Source organism: Natrix helvetica (assembly GCF_964273705.1).
Source record: "Natrix helvetica genome assembly, chromosome: 13".
NCBI lineage: Eukaryota > Metazoa > Chordata > Lepidosauria > Squamata > Natricidae > Natrix > Natrix helvetica.
In genome coordinates, this window is record NC_138557.1 from 1356370 (window position 1) to 1374356 (window position 17987).

At 51.8% G+C, this 17987-nt stretch overlaps 1 protein-coding gene across 2 annotated transcripts in view; it reads right to left on the reverse strand.

The window, feature by feature from the left end:
• The window catches only part of RAI1 (retinoic acid induced 1), a 103156-nt gene that overhangs the window by 62874 nt on the left and 22295 nt on the right, over positions 1–17987 (reverse strand). For both annotated transcript variants that reach the window (XM_081965610.1, XM_081965609.1), the window contains exon 2: positions 6508–6600. The gene's annotated coding sequence lies outside the window, so the exon portion shown is untranslated. The remainder of the gene's footprint in view (positions 1–6507; positions 6601–17987) is intronic.

Consider the following 17987-nt stretch of genomic DNA (forward strand, 5'->3'; position numbering starts at 1 on the left):
TTGCCTTTCACTCTGGATCTCGGGGTCTCTTTGGCTGGGCTTTGGGGGTCTTTGGAAGGCCAGGCCATTCTGGGACCGGACAAAGGCAGCTCCTGCCCCATATTCTTTTGTCCGTGGGGTGGGAATGGGAGAGAACCGATGGTCACCCTGTGGATCTCCTTCCCAGGGGGTTCCGGGGAGAGAGGAGAAGGCCAGAAGAGGGCTGGGGGAAAGGTCCGATCCAGCTGGTCCTGGGCTGGTGGGGAAGAGAGCAAACTCTCTTCCTTCCAGCCAGAAGAAAAGCAGATTTTGAATCTGGCCCTTTCCTCCCTCTAGGGCAGAATTTCTCAGCCCTAGACACTTTCAGATGGGAGGACTTCAACTCCCAGAATTCCCCAGCCAGCTGCTGTCAAAACGTGACAGCAGATCAAAGCTGGAAGGGAGCCAGGGAGGCACGTAGCTTGGCTCACTTACAGGAGTTATCTCCCCAAGGAATTCTGGGCCATCCCCTCAATTGCCGCATCTCCCTCTTATCTGTGTAGTTTTGAACCTGACATGCGTCAATAGGCCATCTGCCTTGGCTGTAGCAATCAAGCTCTCCCTTTCCATCATCACACTTTCATTTCAGCCAGCAGACCAAAAAGCTTGACCGTTGCTATTAGCTTCTTGCTGTCCTTCCTCAACAGCCATCCACAAGTCCTCAGGATTCAGCTGGCATGCTCCGACTTACAACCTCACTTGGGTTCAGAAATTCCATTGCTAAGTGAAGCAGTTGTTAAGTCAAGTCTGATTTTTATCCCCTTTTTGCTGCGGCCGTTAAGAGAATCAGCATGGCCGTTCAGCAAGTTGCACAGTTGTTAAGCGAGTCTGGCTCCCCACCCCCACCCCGTGAACTTGGGCTTGTTGGAGGCCAGCTGAGAAGGTCACAACTGGCAATCACGCAGTTCCAGGACGCTGCAACCATCATCCACAGACGCCAGTTGCCCAGGGGTCACATTTTGACCAAGTGATCGTGCTGCCCTGGTCAGAAGTCCGAGGACCGTCTGTAAGCTTCTTCTTTTTCCCAGTAACTTTGAATGGCCACCAAGTGGGTGATCGTAAGCCGAGGAATACCGGGAAAAGTTAGATAAAGGAAAGTGCCAAGGTCTGCAATTGGTGCCAACCGGGTCAATTCGGAACCAATTATAACGGTTGATTGGCATCATCAATTCCAGCTTGGCCCATCCGTCTTCACACACACACACACACACACACACACACACACACCCTTCCTTCCAGGGATTTCTCACAGCTGTGAGCCCTGAGACCAAGTCTGGAGCTGCCATGTCCAGGGGCAGTCTACCTCTGTGCCCTTGGTGTGTGTTCCTCAGTCCTGCCTGGCTCCCTCCCCAACCGTGCAAAACGCCAAAGACACACAGCAACAACGCACAATCCCAGGAGGCTGGAACTCTCCTATTAGAGCCTTCATTATAAAGCCCCCTTTAAGAGAAAAAAGAGAGACGGGGGGGGGGGAGGGGGGAGGAGGGAGGAGGGGTCCGGCGTGGCTGCTTCTCGGCATCTTTAATGCAAGAGATGGGGGCTCCGCTTGGCTTTCATCTCCAAGGGTCCCCTTGGGAATCTATTAAGCCCAATATAAATCCTCTCTCTCCAACAGCCCCCACCCCTCCACCCCTTTTCTGCCTGCCCTCCCAGATTCCACTTTATTATGAAACAGCAACAAACAACGTCATTGGAGAGAGGAAAACAAAGCAAGCAATTACTCCTCTCCTCCCTCCCCCTCCCCAGTTTAAAAAACCCACCAACCGCCCCTCCTGGCAAATAGCCCCTTGGCTTCTCCGACCAGGGAGAGGCACAGCAACATTGCAAAGAAACATTTAAAAATAAACCATTTAATTCCCAGGACCCCCCAAACACCTTGGCTTTTCCCTGAGGTTCAGGGCCCCTGGCAACCTGCCTGCCCACCTTTGGCTTCGGCTCAAAATCTGTAGCACGGAAGAGATCTACTCTGTTTACCTGAAAGGAAGGTAATTCTTTTTTTCCCCCTTTCTTTCTTTTTTTCTTCCTGCGGACAGTTTGAAATGCCAAGGCTGCCTTACGTTGATGGAGAATCAGGCGAGGGCAGCCAATGAAGATTCTGTTCTGCTCAGTCTGGCTTGGGGAAGGGGGGGGGCTCTGAAAGCCAAGGGCACCTCCGTTTCAGTGAAAGGCGACGCAGGTATTACAAATTGGGGTGCGAGCCAACTGCGGAGCCCCTTCTCTGCCAGGCTGAGCTTCTCTTAAGCTCTTGGGGTAGCTGTGGTCTCTTCTTCGGCCAACGTTGAGCTGACCTTGGCTGACGTCGGCTCTCCCAGGGCTCGGATGGGAGGCCACCCAGAGACCCTCAGCCAGGGGCAAGGAGGAGAGGTTGAAATCTCAGCCCAGCTCAAAGCAATGACCAGCCGCTTCCGGAGACTGAGCTGGCTGGGGAGGAAGCTAAGTTTCTCTTCTCCCCCTTTGAGGTTATTTATTTGCTTTTAAATATTATTATTGGCTGCCATTCATTCTCACGGTTATCAGATGAATTGCCCTGTGCCATTCACATCTTCCCTCCCGCCTCCCTGTTCAACTGCAGGGCAGGTAGACCTCGACTCACGGCCCCAACGGAGCCCAAAATCTTCGTGGCTCAGCGAAAGATTTAAGTGAATTTCGCTCCCTTTTACAACCTTCCGTGCCACAGTCGTTGAATGAATCCATGCGGTGGTTAAATTAGTCACACGGTTGTTAAGCGAAACTGGCCTCTCCCATGAGCTTTGCTTGTCAGGCAGATGCAAAGGGGGATTGTGGGACTTTGCTGCAACCGTCATAATTATGAGTCAGTTGCCAACGGTCTGGATTTTGTGACCAACGGGAGTGATGTTCCAACGTCCATGTGAAAAATGATCCTAAGTCGCTTTTTTAGTGTCGTCGTAACTTTGAAAAGGCCACTAAATGGATTGTTGTAAGTCAAGGGATACCTGTAATACGTTTCCTCACATTCACTTTAACAGGGAAAAAGTTTCTCATTTTTATATCCTTCAGTTACTAAGCCATCTGCCCTTCTTTTTTGATCAAACATCATTCGTGAAAAAAGCAAGATTTTATATATGTATATATATTTTAAAAAGCCCCCCTTTGTTACCCTTTCCTTCCAAGCTGTGGAAAAACCATATATCCCTGGCTATAAATCACAGGTGCCAAAGCTGAGCCATGAGTCAAGAGGGAGAAACCACAACAGCTAAGTTCATACAACCCGTGAAGTCAAAATTCCTTTTATGGCTAAACCTGATAGGTTACCAACTCGGGGTGGATTTTCGCAACGTGGAAAGAAGACCACACAAGCTGCCCTGTGTTGCGTTTGTCTTTGTGTTGTGTGAAGCAACCCTTGGCCTCATTTCTCTTGGCCTGCCCAGGATCCGAGTTTTCTTACCCACCTAAGCTCAGTTGTGTGATGCTGTGAACACAGCTGGATTTTACGGGTGGGGATGTGATGCACCCAAAATGCACACAATGGTCTTTGTTTCTCATTTGTAGCTACTCCAAAGAACTCGGCGACAGGTAGTCCTCGACCTACGACCAGAATTGAGCTCACCATTTCCGTTGCTAAGCGAGACATTCGTTAAGTGAATTTTGCCCCATTTTGCCGCCTTCCTTGTCCCAGTTCTTAAGGGAATTGCTGCAGCTGGTCAGTTAGCAAAACGGTTGTTAAGTGAATTTTGGCTTCCCCGTTGATTTTGCTAGCCAGAAGGTCGCAAAAGCGAATCACGTGACCCTGGGATACAGCAACCGTCATAAATATGAACCAGGGCATTTTGATGCCGTGACCTCAGGGTGCTGCAACAGCTGTGTGAAAAACGGTCGTAAGTCACCTTTTTCCAGGGCTGTTATAACTTTGAATGGGCACTAAGTGAACTGTTGTAAGTCGAGGACTACCCGTAGACCTCTCTGGGGGATGATGATGGGCAGCCATTTATTTTCTACCTGAAATTGTCCTGCGAGGGAGGACAGACTTAATGAAAATAGCTTTAGAGGAAGATCTTGTAGAGGGTCCTCCTTTGCAGAAATTTAAACTCAGATTTTCTTGGTCTAATTCCGAGTCCAGCAAGGAAAAAAACCCTCTTCTTCAACCACCATCCTATTTTTTTTTTTATTAAAAGAGTTTTGTACAAACAAATTTTCCCCCTTTTCACCCCCCCTCCACACAATATAAATCTCATACAAATGCTATACCCCCCCAACCCCCCCGCAAAAATTCACATTCAAATATTATACCAAACACTTTACCCCCTCCCCTCCCCCCATCTTAAAATAGATTACTCATAACCCCTCTCCTCCCAACAAACACTATATAAATTTCTCTTAAATTAATAACAACACATTGATCATTTTCTAAGCTAATTTAACATCTATAACTCTTAATATAAATTTCTCCTAGCCTAACAATGTTTCATTAGTCCCATCTTCTAATTTATTCATACATATATATTGCCCCACCCTCCACCCTAACCCTCCCCCACCTCCCACACAAACCCACCCCCCTGACTTCCGCTATATACCACTCTAACAATTCCAAACATCCCATATACTATTTACTCTGATCATCTATCGGTCTAAACATTCTTACCTAAAGGCTAGATAATAACTCCTAGTCTAGTATTTATTCTGTATATAATCAATCCATTTTGCCCATTCCTGTGTGTAATCCTCCTGTTTCTGAGCTTTTAAGAAAGCTGAAATTTTTGCCATTTCGGCGAACCCCGCCACTTTCTGAGTCCATTGACCAATTGTCGGCAAAAAATCTTTTTTCCAATGTTGCGCAATCAACAACCTAGCTGCTGTAAAACCACCATCCTATTAAACCATCATCCTTTCACAGAAGCCACAGGCAAAAAAAAGCCCACCTGCTATTTTTTAAAGTATCTCCTGGAGAAAATAAAGCCTGAAAAACACCAGCAATGGGGGGTTAAGAGGAAATATCCCTTTTCTCACCCCCAAAGGACCCTGGCCCTCCAACTTTGCCATGTCCCATTTATCTGAGACTTTTTCCACAGAAATCTGTTCATCAGCTCCCCTCTGAACTGTCGTTGTGAACCTTGCTGCCATTCCCCAAAGTTTAATACCATCTTAAAAAGATGGCTTTTTTTCAAGAGGCAACTGGGACTTTGTTTGTAATTGGACTTTGCAACTGGACTCTGTCCACAAAGTCCAGTTTTCTTTTGAAAAAGCCCCTTTGGGACAACCTTGACCTGCACGACGGAGAAGCTCCCTAGAGATCTAGAAAGATGCAAATGTTCCCAAACTTTGCTGGTTTCTCACCTCTCTTCCAACATCAAGGCAACCTTAAGTATAAATAGAACACACACACAAACTCACTGAGAGAGAGAGAGAGAGAGAGAGAGAGAGAGAGAGAGAGAGAGAGAGAGGGAGAGAAACAGAGACAGAAACAGAGACAGAGAGACAAACCCAATTCCCGATTTACATTAGGAATTCCACTCACATCTACACGCCCACCCACGCCCGGGCACAAACACAAACGCCAAACCAATGGGCTGCAATTGACAATCCGTTCCACTTTGTTGGATTTAATGGGATGGCTCGGGAGGAAATGTTCCCCGTGAGCTGCAGCCATCCCACCTTGCACAGCCGGAGAAAAGGCTGGGAAGGTTTTTAAAAAACAGGAAGGATGGATAAACAAATAAATGAAATCTAGGTTCCCCTCGCTCGCTCGCGTGGAGGTCGTCAGTGGCTGGATGCTTTCTCCCAACCCCAAACATGCTCTCTCAAGAGGCTCTTGGGTGTGCATTTTTGAGAGCCCATCTCTTTAGAGCCAGGGGAGAACAGAGGATGTGGCTTGGGGGTGGGGGATATATTTGCCCTGGGAACAGAACCCCCTTCCAAGGGGGGGAGAGAAGGGGTCCCCGACCAACCCTAGCCTGATCTTTGAAGAAAAGAGAGATGAGAAGCTGCTGCCCTGGGAAATGAGAATTTGGGCTATCCTGGGGCTGAGACTCCTTCCAAAACCTTCACACACCCTACCAGGAGGATGTAACAGCCTTTAAAGTTCCCACAGAAGACCCATTTGGGTTTTCCAGAAAGCGAGGAAAGCAGAGTCAAACTTCTCCTTTCCACAGATATCCAAAGGCAAGGATGGCCAAAGACGCTCTGCTGGCATCCCACCGATCCTCCAAGCCCAGCCCCTCTTTGGCCCCAGAGAGAGAGAAAGAGAGAGAGAGAGAGAGCCGGAGGGAGGGAAGAAGAGGGAGCTGGTACCCAGAAGCCGCCTCCCTCCCCCCCCCGCCCTCCCCGAATTGCTCTTCTCAACGCCTCTCCCTCCCCAAGCGCACTCGAGTGGCAAATGGCATCAGCGGAAGAAGACAAGGGAACGAGGGAATGAATGAATGAATGGCCGGAGAGCATTTCTGCAAGCCCACCAATGGCACCTCAAAGCATTCACAAGGGCTGTCTCTCCTCCCTCCCCCCCCTCCGCATCCCCCTCCCCAATTTCCATAGTACCTGCAAGATGCTCTCCAGCTCTTTCCCGACCGCCGTCCTTCAGCGCTTCTCCTCTTGGCTCCCTCCAGACAAGCGACGGCCACCGATTAAATCCTTAGGAAGGAGGGAGAGGGGGGGATGAGTAGGGAGTAGCAGAATCGGCGCTCCTTTCCTTCCTTCCTTCCTTCCTTCCTTCCTTCCTTCCTTCCTTCCTTCCTTCCTTCCTTCCTTCCTTCTCTCCCGTATCCCTTTGGAGCTCTTCCAGCAGCTGTGATTCACAAGCCGCTGGGGACAGCAGGTAATTAAAAAAAGGCCCCCGTAGCATCCAGGTTGAAATTTTAATGCTGGCAGTTCAAGAAGCGGCGGGGGTGTGCGCGCGCGCGCCTGCAGAAAGGGGGGATTTGATGGGTTGGCTGCAGACTGCTAAAAGCAGAAGAGAAAGGGTGAGGGGGGGAGGAGGGGTAAAGTGCCGGAGGGAAAGGAAGGAAGGAAGGGGGCGGGCGGGCGGCTGGGCGGGGGGGTGAGACGGGCTTCTTCGCACTTCGGCTATAGAGACATCAGGGTCCCCGACGCGGCTGCCGCTGCGTTGCAAGGGGAGGCAGGGACGGCACTGCGCGCTGCTTTCTCTCGAGTGGGTGGCAGCTTTGCCAACGTGTGATGCGCGATCCAAGCTCCCCCCCCTCACCGCCTCTGTCTCTCCGTATGTGTGTGTGAGTGTGTGCGTGCGCGCGCCCGCTTGTGCCAAGAATAGCAATCAGGAATCAAGGCAGCCCGCGGTGCGTCGGGCTTGGGGGCGTGGGAGGGGGCTGCAAGCGGCGGTATAGGAAAGGGGGGGAATCAAAAAGGCTGCAGAGTTGTTTAAACCCCCTCCATCCCCCCCCCCCTCCGCTCCCCTTCCTCGTTCAGCATCAAGGTGAACGCTAATGGAAGAGGAAGCAACTGAACGTGGAAAGGCGAAAAGGATGGCGAAAAGAGAGAGGGAGGGAGGGAGGCGAGAGCTGAGCAATTTCCACACCGTCTTTTCGTGGCTGGCTGCGCCCCTCCCTCGCCTTGAAATCCAACCCCGGGAGGAGGGGGAGGCGGACGGGCGGGGGGATGTGCTCCCCCCCCCCAGCCTCCGCCGGGATGCAGGAGAATGGCGGGGAGGCCAAAGAGCGGTCATCGGGGGTAAGCAGGGAGCCGGGGAGGGGGCGCCGAGAATAGGGGGGAGGGGGCGCATCCAGGGGGAGGAGGACACGGCGCACCTGCAGCTTTGCATCGTTCGGGCAGCTGCAGGCGGATCAAACAGGCAGTGACTGACGCAGCTCGGATCTCAGAGCTGCTGGGGGGGGGCGTGGGAGGGAGAGGCAGGGTCCTAGCAAATGAGAGTCGGTGGCATCTGATTTCCCCGGTGTGGAGGCTGGGTTCTGGAGTGGCAGGAGAAAGGAGCTGGGAGGGGGAGGGAACAAAGGAAGCCTCCGTCCCTCTGGCAGCCGGGACGGGATGCGGGAGGGGAGGGAAGATCCCCCCTCCTCTCCCTGGAGGCTGGGCAAGGGGAGGGGGCTTCCTCCCGAGCGGATTCAAGCCCAGCCGGATCGGGCAAAAGAGGCTCTCTTCCCCCCTCCCCCACCGTCGACCTCTTGACCCACGGGGTGATTCTCCCACGCGGGAGGAGGAGGAGGAGGAGGAGGGTCAGGTCCCCCTCAAGGTCTCCCATCACCCCTGGCAGTTCTTGCTCAGAGAGTTAACCCCTAGTTAAGGGGCAGGATGAAAGCGATAGGAGAGACCAGGGAGCAGCCCCCATCCTCATCCTCTTCTTCATCAGCCTTCCTGCCCTTTCTCCAAGCCAGGGGGCAACCCTGCCCATCTCGGTGCCCCAGAGCCCCTTGGCAGGCTCCCCAAATCAACCCCAGAGCCCAGAGATGTCTCCTCCAGGTCTACATCCAACTTGCTTTCAACCACTGCCCTCTGCACACACACACAGACAGAGCTTTTTGGAGTAACAAAGACCAGGAGGGTGTGAAGGGGGGCCGGGGGGGGGGAGATTTACAATCCTAGCCAGGCCCCAAAGTGGGACAGCCTCCAGATGTGCTGGAATTAGAGGACGCAGCACAGACAGAAGGCTATCGCACCGATTTGAAAAAGTATGAAGAGATGACTGACATTGAGATGCTACAGACAACCCAACCTGGAGATGCTTCACACTACCATGCTCAACCTACTGGATGTCTGGGGGTTGGGTGGGGCTGGGGGCCATCCCATTCCCAGATAAGGAGGGCTGGGTCAGAGCCAGCTCACATAGACCTAGAGGCTAAAACATAGGAAGAACGGTTGCAGGAACTGGGCCTGGCTCTTCTAGAGAAAAAGAGGACTGCGGGAAACAGGAGAGCAGGCTTCCAGTGTCTGAGGGGATGCCCCAAAGAAAAAGGGGGTCAACTTATTCTCCAAAGCATCTGAAGGCAGGAGGAGAAGCAACGGTGGCCCCAAAGCTGCTTTTTTCCAAGAGGCCACTGGGCTCCTTTGTTTGAAGACGTTTCGTTCCTCATCCAAGAAACTTCTTCAGCTCTGACATTCCCCACCATCCAGTCGGAGCCGAAGAAGCTTCTTGGATAAGAAGCGAAACATTTTCAAAGAGAAACAAGAAGGTCCAGTTGCCTCTGGAAAAAAAAAAGCACCTTTGGGACAACCTGGAATTAAGGAGAAACTTCCCGACAGGGAGGACAATCAACCCCTGGAACAGAAGTTGCCTTCAGAGGTTGTGAGTGATCCATCATGGGAGGTTTTCAAGAAGAAATTGCGCAGGCCCGTCTGAAATGGTATAGGGACTTCTGGTTGAGCAAGGGTTGGACTAGAAGACCTCCAGGGTCCCTTCTAGCTCTATTCTGATTGATTGATTGATTGATTGCCTGAAAACAGGCAATGGGGCAACTTGGAGGACAAGGAGCTGCCTTCCCCATCTGTCAGTCCACCTTGCTTTGGGGCAACTGTATTTTAGAAGAAAAGAGCCGCACAGGAAACCCAGCAAGGGGGTATAGAAAGTCAAGACCCAGCTTTCCAAAACTGCCTGGGAGATAAACCATCATCCTAACCTTGTGGCGGTGAGTTCCACAGTTTACCTACACTCTGCTTCAAGAAATCTTTCCTTTTGCCTGTCTACCCCCAGGTAACCTTCAGTTCATGTCCCTAACTGGGACCGGGAACTTCGTCACTAAGCGATGTGGTCATTAAGCAAAAACTCCCACTCACAGCAGCAGTTCTGGTTGCAGTCGTTAAGTGAATTGCATGCGGTCTTTAAGAGCAAGGTCACAGGGCTGCGACTGGTAACTTCCTGCCAGCTTCTGCCTCAGCTTTGCTTAGGTGACGCCGAGACACTGCAACTTTGCTACAACTTTGGAGGATCGCCAGCCACAACCTTCCTTGTTTAGTGCCGTCATAACTTTGGTCCCTTTGGTCACTCAATGAGGACTACTACCTGTACTTAACTTCAGTACCCCACCCTAAAGAGAAGGGCAGGAAGGCCAGACCTGAGGTCGGGGGAGGCACTGAGCACTGGGGGAGCCCTTATTCTCAAGTTACAGACTCCCCCTTGGCACACCCAGGCACGCGTTTCTCCACACCCACAAAGAATCTAAGCAGCCAAGCACCCCTGGGCAGCACCCCTGGGCAGCACCCCTGGGCAGCAGGGGGGCCAGACGCCCTACAATCCATCATCCCACGGTGGGCACCAAAGGAGCATCGGGGAAGAACCAGAAGGGGGAAAGGAAGGCTGCAGATTGTCCTTCTTCACGGCTGACGAAAGACAGGGAAGTGGAGAGCAGAGGTCCAAGACAGGAAGCAAGCCTCCGTGACTCCATGGCCAGCAGGCTAATGGGGTCGAACACACACACACACACACACAAACACACACACACACAAAACAAAACAGCCATGGTAAGAAGCAGGATTTCCTGGCGGGGAGGCTGCACTCCTTCCCTTCTTCCCAGCCTCACTGTTTCACACCAGGCTGTCCTTGAAGGAGGCAAGATGCTGTGCTCCTGGCAGCCTGTTTCCAAAGCTTTCTCTCTGCCCCCCCCCAAAAGTCTTTTCAGCCACCTCCCTCCTCCTCCTCTTCTTCTTCTTCTTCCTGCCATGACGGGGGGGGGGGGGGATCAAGCCACAGAGCCCTTGCTCGGGGTCAGCCTCTTCGGTTTCCATGGAAAGAGTGAATGGGCAGCCCCTCCCCACGGTTTATTAGAATTCCTTTTATTCCGATGGTGGAAGAATGGGGGGGGGGGGTAGCAGAGCAGAAGGCTTTCATGTGGCCCATAGGAGAGGCAGAGGAAGGTCAAGGCCAGCGGGTGTGGGCAGTGGAGAGAGGGGGAAGGTCTCCTCTCAAGGAGAAGACAAACCGGGTGGGTGGGTGGGTGGGAGGGGGCTGTTTGGAGATCCAATTTCCAGCGAAAGCCATGCAAGGCCTTTTTATGCTGAACAGATGTTGCAAAGAGACCCTCCAAGGTTTGCAAAGCTGCCTGTGTTTCTCCCCCACTTTATAGCCAAGAAAATGGGATGGGGGGGGGGGGCTTCTACAGAGAAGAGGACATGTCATACAAGCAGGACCCCCATGGAGGGGAGATCCTTCTCGGCTTATGACCCACCTCCTCAGCTGCCCGAGAGGCACCGAGATTTTGGGCATAGGCAGCTGCAAACCCCCCCCCACCAGCTGGCAACCTTTGGGGAGCTGAAGATGGGGGTCTGGTAAAGACAGCACCCGGGTGAGGGGGAGTGGCCACACAGAGGGGGTGGTGACAAAGGAGGGAGTAGGCGGGGCAGGGATGGAAAACCTGAAGGTCTCAACAATTCCTTTAGCTTAGAGGTCTTCAAACTTGGCAACTTTAAGACTTGTGGCATTCAACTCACCACAAGTCTTAAAGTTGCCATGTTTGAAGATCTCCGCCCTACACCATCTCAGACAGATAGCTGACCAGTCTTTTCTCAAAAACCTCCAGTGATGGAGCCCCCACTGAAGGTAAGCTGTCTTGGACTTGAGTCACTAGACTTGAAGGTCTTCTTGGTTGAAGATATTCTGGGAGTTGAAGTCCACAAGTCTTAAAGTTGCCAAGTTTGGGGAGCCTTGCTTCTCAGGGCTTCTTCCCCCCTACAATGAATATGACTGACTAGCAAACGCATTTCGAGGTTAACCTAGAAAGGACACAACACTCTCTCTCTCTCTCTCTCACACACACACAGAATCTTCCCCCAAACCACCCATCGTACCCTCTTCTCATCAGGCCGAACATTCAGAAGACCCTCGGAAAGAATCCCAGAATGACTGGGTGCCTGGAAAACCGTGGGAAGACGGTTTGTGGCCTGTGGCAAGCGTCCAAACTGGGAATCTTTTCTCCTCTCCTCCCTTCAACTTACAAAACTTCTCCAAGTTACAAAACCCTGGAAAAAATCCTGGTAAAATTTCCCCAGGGAAGCGGCTCCTTTTCCTGCTGCAAACCGGAAGCCCTGGAAACGCCCGTTTCCAGCAAAAAACAAAACATCGAGGATCGTGGTCATGTGAGCCCAGAAACATCCATCAATGAAGGCTGGTTTCCGGACACTGAAAATTCGGCCAAGTGACCACCAAGACAAGAACTCAGAACTTCAAATCCAGGTCACAATACAACAATTCATTCAAAGTTACTAAATGAATGGGGAAAAGGTGACATGTTTTTCACAGTTACGACCACGAGATGTTTGGCCACTGACTCATGTTTATGACGGTCAAGTATCCCAAGGTTACGTGATCCCCTTTGGTAACCTTCTGACAATCAAAGTCAATGGGGAAGATGGGTTCACTTAATAACCAGGAAACTAACTTATCCACTGCAGTGATTCACTTAGCAACTGTGGCAAGAAAGGTCATAAAACAGGACAAAATTCACTTAACCAATGTCTCACTGAACAATAGAAATTTTGGGCTCTATTGTGGTCGTAAGTTAAGGACTACTTGTACCCTTTTGGGGGGGTCTGCCATATTTTCAAACAGTCACTAAATGACTAGTAAGTTGAAGCCAAGAAATCAAAAGAGGCTTGCTCCTGGGGAGGAAAGCGATGGCCAATCTAGACAGCATCCTAAAAAGCAGAGACATCACCCTGCCAACACAAGCGCGTGTAGGCAAGGCTGTGGTTTTCCCAGTTGCAATGGATGGCTGTGAAGGTTGGACCATAAGGAAGGCTGAGCGCCAAAGAATGGACGCCTTTGAAGGATGGTGCTGGAGGAGAAAACTCCTGCATTGAGTCCCTTGGACTGCAAGGCCATCCAACCGGTCAGTCCTAGAGGAGATCCACCCTGGCTGCTCTTTAGAAGGCCAGATCCTGAAGAGGAAACTCTAAGACTTTGGCCACCTCATGAGAAGGAAGAAGGACTCCCTGGAGAAGAGCCTCATGCTGGGAACGATGGAGGGCAAAAGAAGAAGAAGGGGACGGCAGAGAAGGAGGGGGCTGGATGGAGTCTCCGAAGCAGTCGGCCTGAGCTTCAATGGGCTCCAGGGGATGGGAGAGGACGGGAGGGCCTGGAGGAATGTTGTCCATGGGGTTGTGATGGGTTGGACATGACTTCGCAACTAACAAGAAGTTGAAGTCTGACTGTACATGCCACACCGTGGAAGCTTCCTGAACCAGAGTCAATCCATCAATCCAAAAGCCCGTCGTTTTTGCTAGCTTTTCTTGGCCCTGGTGAAGGTTGAGTCCAGTGTTGGCATGTAGCCTTTGTGGGGCTCCGTGTTGGTCCAAATGACAGCCTTTGTTTTATTTTAGCTCCTCTCTGTCGGCTACCAAACCAAGGAGGTATATTTTAGCGCTGGGTAAATGGCTCCCCGTCTGCCTCCAGCGCTGCTTCAGCACTCAACCGTTTTGAGCAGGCTTCCATTTAAATAAATTAACTTATGCAAACGAAATGGCGTTCCTTCTGACGACTCCGGGGAGGGGCCGGACCCCCGTGCCCTCAGGTGCTTCCACCGGCTCATGCGCGAAATTGCTCCTTGCTGTCGAACGAATCCATCCCCCCCCCCAAAAAAGGGTAATTGCATTGTGGTCACATTCGGCAGCCGTCCTGGGGCCTTCGGAGTCATCCGCTAATTCTCACCGGCCTCCAGGGAGGAAGGAAAGAGGCCGCCAGCCCCAGAGAGCGATCTGTCCTCCTGGCAGGTGGAGGAAATTCCTGTCCCCCACCTGAAGGCCAGAGGAAAGGGGGCAGGGGAGGCAGGGTGAGCAGGATCAGGGCCCATGTCACACAGCCGGATTAGGATCGGGGTCCCCCAACGACCCCCAGACCAAACGGCCAGCTTCCTAGGTGGCCAAAAGGGAGAAAAATTAAACACGCCACTGAAACCGGTCGACAAGGACAGGCGAGTCAGTTTCTCTTCCAATGGAAAGGTTCGATCCAAAAACAGGTTAATCCTCAAGTTAGGACCCCCATTTCCATTCTAAGCGAAAGGAGTTAAGGGAGTGGTGGCCGATTGGATGATCTTTTTTTATTTGCCATGGTTGTTAAGTGAATCACCCAGTTGTTAAATGAACCTGGCCTCCCCCACGGACGTTGCTTGGTCAGCTGGAAAGTTGCAAAAGGCAATCACACGACCCCCGGGAGGCTGCAGGAGGTCCCAGTTGCCAAGCTCCCACATTTTGATCACATGACTGTGGGTCTGCTGTAGTAGTCATAAGTGCGAGGAGTGGTCGTAAGTTGGGTCTTTGGGTGCGGTTTTCAAATTTTAATCACATGACCCTGAGGATGCCACAACAGTCATAAGTGTGAAGATTGGTCACAAATTGCTTTTCCCGGTGCTGCTGTAACTTCAAACGGTCACTAAACAAACGGCTGTAAGTCGAGATCTACCTGTAGGACACTTTGAATCCCTCCCACGGGAGTCAAGGCTCTGCAACCAACTTGTCTGAGGCAGCCGTGGAAGCGGCCACTCGATTCAGTCGAATGCTTTGCCGCGATTCATTCTTTCGATCGGGAGATGATGGACATCAAGTCGTCGGACTGAATTTTCGCTCAGCCGTGATAATCGCACGAAAGACATTATTTTGCTTAGATCCAAAGAGGTCCAAAGTCGGTCCTTTCTGGATCCTTCAGCCCTGGCACCATCCTTATCGGCTTTGGGTGGCACTCGGCCCAGTGACGGCTTCTCCTCTACCCCCGCTCTTGTTCTGCCATGACAATGGAGCCCTGGCTCGCTCCTCTGCGTTGCCATCTGTTCCGGCTTGGGCACTGGGAATGGCAATGGAAAGCCCTGGGCTGCAGCCTGGCCTGGACCCCTCCAGCTGCCGACACACGAGATTGCCACGACAGCCACAGTGTTTGCGCTCCATTTGGGTCCTGGCCTGGAGCCTTCTCTTCCTGCCATTTTAGTTCTCTCCTCCCACGCTCCATGCCACCTCTTGATCGGGGAGTCCGAGGCATTTTGCTGCCCGAAGGAAAGTCTGGTGCTGCTCCATCCGTCCGTCCTCAGAACCCAGAAGCCAACTGAGACGGGAAGCAGTCTGATTTCAGCCAAGGTGGCTGGTTTTGGCCCTCTGGGTAGCTGCCTACGGGAAGGGCCTCGTTCTCTCCCATCAATGGAGGCACACGCATGGCGCCACGTCAGCCTCCCATTCCTCCTGATGAAAAACGGGGTGATTCTCACCAGTTCACGAGGCTGAAGCTCGAAGGATTGAACCCATTGCCCAAACAACATACAACTGTGTAGGTCTGCGCCACACATCCCATTCCCTCTTCCCGAGAAATCTGGATCTTCCCTTGTGTACTGCGAGACCCATCATCCTTGATCGAGTGGTAGGGCCCCAACATCCAAGCCACGTTCTCTGGTTCGACTACATCTCAGATGTTGTGGTGTGTTCCTTACCGCCTCTGAACCCAGGGCACAAGAGAAGTCCTTTTCCCTGGGCAAAACATTGAAATATATTTGTTTACATCAGGTTTTGCTCGTCTAAAGGTTGCAAATGAGGATGGCCTGATCCCAGGATGCTGCAACCATCCGAATTAAGATCGGGTGACCATGGCATCGGTCATAAATGTAAAAAAAGAGTCATCAGTGTCTTTTTTGGGTGCTGTCGTAACTCTGAATGGTGACTAAATGAATGGTTGTAGATGGAGGACTACCTGTAGCTACAAAAGATGGTCATTTGAAGCTGTTCCATAAAAGGGCAGGTGTGCCCTTCCACACCTGAAGAAGGACAGGATGAGAACTAACTCGGAGGCACTTGGGGTAGATACTATCACAGCCACCCGTCACGAGGTGAGGATTTGGAGAAGAGAAAGACTCCTTTCAATCCCAGAGACGCTTGGGGGGCCTTAACCGATGTAATCCCCTGGGGAATCTCCTCAAAAGCAAGTCCAATTGGACTTATCTCAGACCAGCAGACGATGACGGAGAGCAGGGCCAGAGTGTTGTTTATGCACGTTTTTCAAAACGATCCTTGCTACAGCAATCGCCACGATGATTATTTTAACCGGGACCTGCTCTGGAGTCCGCCGACAGAAGGAATGGCAGGAAATCAATACCTTCCCCAATTGCATGTTGAAAGCCGGGCCAAGAAGGACATTTAGCCACGCCGGCGATTGGGAAGGGAGGGCAAGCCAGCCTGGTCGGTGGTTGCCGCAGAGGAGCCCTCACCCACCAGGCCAGACACAAACACCACAGCTGCCAATGCACACCCACCCCCCTTCCAAAATGAAATGAAATGAAACCACCATGCAAGGCGCACGTGGGCATGAAGGCCTCTGCATGTATAGACACGCATCGGCGGGAAAGTGACACTCCGTTTCATCCTTCTTCTTCTATTTCCTGGCCCCCTCCAGACTTCAGAAACCAGTGGCAGATTTGGCATCCGTTTCCCCCCCCCTTTCCTTCCCTCGTCTGTTCCTGCCTCTCCCACCGAAGATCTCTCCCCCCGTCCCTCCCCTCCCCACAACGGAGGAGGCCGAGGTGCAAAGGAGTCACCTTTTATTCCGAGCACGGCGCTGCTCGGAGCAATTAGCAAGGAGCTAGAAAACCAGGCGCACAGCAGATAGGATTGGATCCATCAAAAGAAGAAGGCAGGCACATCAGGGAGTTGGGAGGGAGGGAGGGAGGGAGGGAGGGAGGGGGGAAATGCTACCGGCAGGCGTGGGGGGGGGGATGGGACGCAATGACAGCCATAAATGACTCTGGCAGCAACTGCCTGCCAGCACAAACCACCTTCTGTCTAGCACAAGGAACTGAAGCTAAATGTCCCCCTCGGCGTCCAATTCTAAGATCGGCTCCTTTCCCCCCCCCACCTCATCAAGCCTTCGGAAAGGGGGCTCCTGGGCTCAGGTGAGCTCCCTCCTGGGACCAGCCTTGCCCCAGACCTCCTCTGCCTCCGCAGAGCCCTTTGCAAGAGAGATGCGTCTTTGCGCACAGGCAATGCCAGGGTTTCTTTGCTGCACACCTCCTGTGCGAGGAAAAGAGGGGGGAGGCAGACTCCTTACAGGTAGTCCTCGACTTACAAAGGTTTGTTTAGCGACCGTCCGAAGTGACAACAGCCCTGAGGGCAAAAGCGACCGGTGACTGTGTTTCCCACACTTATGACCGATGCAACATCCCTGGGCGATCCAAATTCAGACGGATTCCTATTTCTGATGGTCACACTGTGCCGAGGTCCCCTGATCGTTTTGGAGGATCTTCTTTCAAGCAAAGTCAATGCTTGATTCACTTAATAACCTTGTGGCTCACTGAACGGCTGCAGGGATTTGCTTCACAACTGCGGCCAAGGTCGTAAAATGGGACAAAACTCACTTGATCACCCTGTCACTTAGCAGCAAAGATTCGGGGCTCAACTGTGATCATAAGTCGTGGACCCTCTGTATTTATGGGGAACCCTCCCACGGGGGTCCCATCATGGTTGGTAGAGACACGTTGGTACCTAATCCATCTTGGTTACCCCCCCCCCAAGACCCTCTTTATTCCACCATGACTGGGGTTCAAGGGTAGGGGCTGTGAATCACCCCATTTCTCTGCATTTGTCCAGACGCCCTTTCGGTCATCTGAACGAGAAAGGGTCAGTGCCAAGTTCACAATTTAACTATATCCTGGTTTTAAAATCAGTCTTCAACATCTGCATTTGGTTCCAAGGAATGACCAAGGTTTTAAAGTGAGGAAGTAGAAGGAGATCTCTGGCCACATCTTTTAGAATTCAGTTATTTCTCTTTTGATGCACCTTTTTGCTCTCAATGACCCTGGAAAAAAATGTAGTCCTTTCTTGTTGGGAACCCCCCCCCCCTCTAATTTCCCTGTTTCCCTCCCGCCACAGTAAATTCCCAGCTGTGCAAAAAGAAAAAGGAAAAAAAAGGAGGTTGTAAGAAATCTGAAATATTCCTCCTGCTGCAAAACCCTTAGGAGATTCCTCACCGAGGCCACAGGGGAGACAACGGTTAAACTCCACACTTTTGAGCCCTTACAGTGATTCTTTTTCCTACTGCTACGGCATTTGTTTATTTTTTTAAAGCAAAAATAAATAAATATGAACCGCAA